The sequence below is a fragment of the Varroa destructor genome, unplaced genomic scaffold (genome assembly GCF_002443255.2).
Source record: "Varroa destructor unplaced genomic scaffold, Vdes_3.0 BEIS01000001.1, whole genome shotgun sequence".
In the NCBI taxonomy this organism is placed as follows: Eukaryota; Metazoa; Arthropoda; class Arachnida; order Mesostigmata; family Varroidae; genus Varroa; species Varroa destructor.
In genome coordinates, this window is record NW_019211454.1 from 72943643 (window position 1) to 72949642 (window position 6000).

Sequence of the window (6000 nt, forward strand, 5' to 3'; positions counted from 1 at the left end):
TTAAACAACCAGCTGAAGAGCCTTAAGTGGTTAATTGCAGTTTCATTCGGTATTCTCGCATACGGATGTCTTCTCGCGGTTCTATGATTTTCTTTAGTATTCAGGCAATTTTTTACGAGAGTCACCAAACGTACCAGTCGCGTGTCCAAGACCCAGAAAACTACCGTAGCAGGCAAAGACGTCTCTGTCAGTTATTGTATTCCATCGTAACTGAATCAGAATTAGCGCAAGATCGAAAAATCTCCTCTAGTTTTTCGTGGGCAGTGATGATTGTAGGCGCAGTAAAATGGCCAAGTAACAATTTAGGCCCGACATTGTTACGTACGCTATTGTTGACAGCGACATCTACCACAAATAGGAGATAATCGCAGAATTTATTTATTGTCACTTTTTCTATTCGTAAAGGTAAACGTAAGTTTCGTGACTGCAAATGAGCTATTGGGCATGTCGCGAAGATGCCAGCTTTCTTCCTCAACGGCCCAGTTAAAATGGTTATACAACGGCCTCGAATCGAAGTGTCGATTTACTTCATTGACAGGATACGTTGATTTTGATTGTTAGCAATCTGCACAGCCAATATATGATTGTGATTTGTTTCTGCCCGTCTTTTCGTTGATGGATTCATCGGAGTGATGAATGATGATCTGTTACGTTAACGTCACATTCAACATGATTTAAACTGTCGATCGGGTGCGCCCCAACATTTACCCCATCGTAACTACTTTGCTCTACAAACTTTGTTCTATGATTGTTATTCTCTAATAATGTAATTATAATAACTATATTGCCGCAATTATTTATATAAGAATTTTTTACGTTCAACTAAAGATTTACATACACCTTCTACATGTAGTCGGTTGCAATTCTCCTGAGGCCCGAATGAACTAATTTCGTTACGACGTTCGAGCTGTCTCGTGTCAATATATTATTTTAATGCCATTATACTGTAACCCTGTTCTAATAACTGCTTACATCCATCGTAACCTAGAAACCTCGTTCATTTTCTATTTCAACGCTCCTTGAATCATACCGTTGGTTTGTTGCAATTAACCTATATTCTTGCTTCAATTGTCCCGTCTCCTGATTGCGATTGATCTGTCAACATAGTGGATGCTCTTCTACGTTATCTAGCCAAAATTTTGGGTCCGAACCCAGATCAGGGTTAGGTTGTGTGTGTCCTGAAAGTGGTGAGTTCCCCCGTTAGAATATACTCTTAATCTTAATACGGCCGTGACAATGAATTCGTCCCTCTTTTCCATGGGCTTATCTTGTCAAATATCAGCTACCTTCTAATAACAAAGCCTAAATCGCGCTATTTAGTCAAAAGCCACCATTACGCTTACTACACACTTTTGTTTTTAACAACTTGTAGCTATAGAAACTTACATTAAAATTGATCGTTGCCATGTGTTTATTGCTTGATGCTATTACTTCTATTATCGTTATGAATAGGGTCCGCGTGAAATTATTAAAAGCGTCTGACGAGAGCGATCTTTAATTTTAACACGACCACGTGTTGCTGTAAACGGGCCACCAGCACGACAAAAAGGACATGTTGCAAAAAGTGTTGACAGACTCACTGTACTGCAACTCTAATAACAGATTGCTGTTAGAGTTCCCTGTCTATGCTCTATTTCGGATGGGTTTGTGTCGGTACGCAACGACTCGAATATCTAGGCGTGAGTCTGGCTGACTCCGTTTCCCGACAACGACATATGAAAATGGTTAGAAACGCTAAATAGCGAGAAATGTCGCCTATGGCAAAGGACCTCTTTGCTGTGCTTTTCTCAGCTTCGAGCTCTGGGGAGTCTGTCCCCTATGGGCAGGTACGTGTTGCCCTCGGTGTGCCGCGTGGATGGCATTTTCGTTCGTAGCTGATGAATCATCGTTAGGGAACGGAACGAGAATTCGAAGGAGAAACAGATGGCATGCGAAATTGAATTATGCCATAACAAACAAATCATGAGAATCGTCTCGCATCGAATCAAACGATAAGGAAGCCCATAGTTCTATATAAACTCATGTCGTTTGCTTGTATCTCAGCGAGTCATTTCCGTTTCGAAGGTAAATTCCGAGCAGCTAGTCTATCATCAGATAATTTTCTCTTGAACGTATATGACAATAATGGGCGTACGAAATGTATTTTTTCGTAGATGTATAAAGTATTCTTGAATTGGCAATGACGTAACGTGACCACTGGGCATATATGAAAAACTGCATAACGATAGGGCAAAATATAGCTGTCAGTGAGACCCTCGAACTATTACCAATGCTTAACCCTGGATGTTACCGACTTACTGTTGCTTACGAGCAGACGCAAATGCCCTATTTTATAATCAGTCATTGAAAGATCGACAGCCAGCCATATATTTTGCTACGTGCTAGTTTTCGTCTATTTACTAGACGATGCAATGGAAACCACACGTAAACGCCCGCATTTTCCACAGTACGCTATATGGTTAAGCTAGGCAAGCCGAGGTTACCGTATTAGAGCGTATTGCTAACCATCTCTGTCGACATAAGGTGAGTACTAATTCTAAAGCATTTTTACTCCAATTAACCGATTTACTTACCTAATCGTGGCTGACTGCGGCGCCACCAGTAGTAGTAGTAACAAAGCAGAAATGGCAATGCAACAGAGTGTCCTAGTTGTCCTTTTCCTGGACTGCACGAAATTTACGAACCAATAATTTACTCTAGCAGTTAGAACTGTAGTGCCATCAGATTGTAACAAAGTTATATGCCGCGTATTCACTAGCAAGCGGCGAAAGCAAAGGGAAAATGGATGCTATTCGTAATGACTAAAACAGAGGAGGGGCTGGTAGCCACCGTTAGCTCAGAGCATATATTTACGGATTGGCTGAATAAGGGTTTTGTTTAATGTCCTCTCTAGATAGCTACTAGAGATATATTTATAATATATAATATTCCTATTGCATTAGCAACGGTACTAATAGCACAAAAAGGTGATGTTTAGGTTGCCGCCATCAACACCGGTACTGGCAGCAACAAGATTTATTTCCCTCGAGGGGATCTCTGGCAGGAGGTGGATGGATCCGTTCTGGGAATTCTACGGCGGTAGCGCATCATCGGACGCTCAGAATCCGTAGTCGCTATTCTGTCGACTGCGGATTCTGATGGCGGTGTTAGTGTTACAATGGCTGTTCACTCGAAGACGAGACACGTCAAAGCAGTAGAGGAGCTGCATAGAAGACTTCGGATTTGTGTCTCTTTCCCCTGCTTTTTACCCCCCCCCGCCCGCTCCCCGCTCCCTCCCCCATTTCCTGTGCCCACCCGCTTTTCGTGCGCTGTCTGTTCCTACGAAATAAAAATAGCAAAATCGTTTCGACCGTTCCAGGAAAGTTTCAACTCGACGCTACTAATGAAGGAAGCTCGGTCACACAGTACTATTAGAGATGCGTTGCGTCGACGACGAAAGCTGGAAATTCTGATCTCCCGTAGCGAGGAAGAGTTGTTCGGATCTTTTGGGGTCAGCAACGCAGAAGTTGTCGAACTTACGCGATGCGGCACGCGATCGTATTTAAAGCAATCGCGATTGCGAAACAGCACCACATGCGATTCACCATAGGATAGACTGAAATAAACTACTGCAAAGAGTAACTGCGCAATGTGCGGTTGTCCAGTGACGCTAGCGTTCATCGTTCTAGTAACGGTAAACGAATCACTACTGAACTAATATGGACAACGCAATCTGAAACATGCGTGTTATATTTTTTGGAACATTAGACACCGCCATCACCACGAGCATCATTACCGCTACTGCTATTTCCGCCGCTGCTGCCGCCGCCTTTACTTATTATAACGATTGTTGTTTGACGAAAGAGCCAGTTTCGGTAAACAGAATAGCTTTTCTTTGTTACAGTTTCTACCGTCGACATTGTGCTCGCATGCTTTTGTAGTTGCAGATCACGAAATCTGCTGTAAAACTATGCCATCTTACATAAACATCGTGCAGAATTAACATTGAGACGACCTGCGATTGTCCGTGCGTCTTTGTTTAAAAGACTAGTCCAAGGTCTTGCTATTTTTATTATCTATCGTTCCGATGCGATTGTACCGTAGAGAGCTTCATTTTACTGAATATGAATCCTTGGATCGTCGAAGAAAAGCGAGAAGCTGGACCTCACTCTGAAGGCTTAGATAATGAGATATAGTATGGCGTTCGGCGAAGAGTAATTGTTTTTTTTTTTTTTGATAGAATATAAGCGACGAAATTGAAGATGCCCGCTAGAGGGGCCTTTGATTCTTGCATAGCGTCACCTCTGGTCTAGACTTAAGTGAACTGCGCTCGGCCATGTCATTGATATGCAGCGTTTCATGCCCGACATAACACCTTGACACTTGTTCTCGTTAATATAAGGTGCTTGAAGTCACCTAAGTATCTATGGTTCTTCCAGATGATCTACTTTAGACGGTACAATAACAAAACCGACCAAGTTTCTACTATCGTTATGCAAATATGATATCTGAAGGGAGCCTAAACGCACTTCGTAGTAACGAAGCATTGTGTTTCTTCGAGAAAGACGCCCAAATGCTTGCCGTACGAGTAAGCTTGACAACCGTAACGTCCGAGAATTTCTCTATAAACACTGCGTGGCTGGTTCTTGTTTGAACCTGTAGTTCAACTGTATAAGTAAATCTCGGTCAGCGAAAAATGTTTCATTCGATAGACTACATTACGATGTCTAGTTGGAGCAAGCTAAATTAGGTTATTTGGGATTACTGGCAGAAGTCTAGCCACAATCAAACTGCGTTACGTGAAATGAAAATGTCCGCTTTCTTTCAAAAAACACGAAACGAACCAATTACGTAAATCACTATTATATCGTATCTAACAAAATTATTCATCCTACTTCTTTGCATTGGCCTAACAAGTTTCATATGCTATGCAGTCGGACCGTATGGTGTTTTCTCACCTTAACTGTCTTGCCATTAGTCTCTGTATGGACGTTTTCTATGCCTATTTACTGCTAATTAGGAAAAAAGACGCCATCGGTGAACGCGATCAAAAAGGGCATTTTTTATTGTTCCGAGATCGTAGGGTTTGAAGCAAGCCAATTTCGTGCGAGTGTGATGCGGATGTATTCGATATATACATTATGTAAATATCTTAAGTTACGGGTATAAACTGCGGTGAGAGGTGGCTCTGTTTGGTTCAGATACGTCGCCTTACATTACTTCGAAAATTACTGCAGGGCAGAATCTCGAAAACAGTGCAGGTCGATCCATTGCGATTCAATGCGTTAACCCAGAAATATTTGACGGATGATCTGGGAATAGGTAAACCAAACAATAAGAAAAATTACTAGACTTTTGTCAGTGGCGCGGTTTGTGTCATTGTTTGTGCATATGTTGATCAAGCATCGCTAACTTCATGGGGTTATGTTAGCAATAAAACTAGTAATGATAATCAAAATAATGGTAATCACGCTTTGCGGTATTCGTATGCCACCACCCGTTCGAGATGGACTCACTCGAACTCGTACGAAGATTGTTCGCTGTGATCACTAACAATGATGGACAACAACATGTCCTCGTTCGCATGTGATGCGCTTTCAATGATAAGCGCATGAGTTTTCTTAATCGAGAAAAAATCAGCCAAACGATCCTTCAATTTTCTTTCTTTCTTCATCTACATTTTAGCTAGTCTCATTTGGCGTTGTAGAGCGAGGTGGAGCACTAGTAGCTAGAATAGTTACATGCTGATCTGCGTATATACGTACTTTACACATTTTGCAGATAGACGCAGATTTTAGTCGAGGGAACGAGGGCTGTGTCTATCTTGAGATCTATCGAAGAACAAATGTGGCCTTCAGGTAAAGGTTTGTTGTGTTTCTATTTAAGCTTTCCATGTATTTTCTATGTGTCGTCATCCACATTGACTGGCATTTTCAAATCTACTATGAAATAAAAATGCAAAACTGCACCTACAAATGCTGCCACACAGGTCGGAATCTCTCTCTCTTTATGTATATATAT

At 41.7% G+C, this 6000-nt stretch overlaps 1 protein-coding gene and 1 long non-coding RNA gene across 12 annotated transcripts in view; both read right to left on the bottom strand.

Moving 5' to 3' along the window:
- LOC111243941 (uncharacterized) overlaps positions 1-6000 on the bottom strand; it is a 156012-nt gene that overhangs the window by 65651 nt on the left and 84361 nt on the right. The window lies entirely within an intron of this gene.
- Positions 5018-6000, bottom strand: part of LOC147759069 (uncharacterized) — a 16314-nt gene continuing 15331 nt past the window's right edge. For both annotated transcript variants that reach the window (XR_015324355.1, XR_015324324.1), the window contains one exon: positions 5018-5291. This is a non-coding gene — a long non-coding RNA (uncharacterized LOC147759069). The remainder of the gene's footprint in view (positions 5292-6000) is intronic.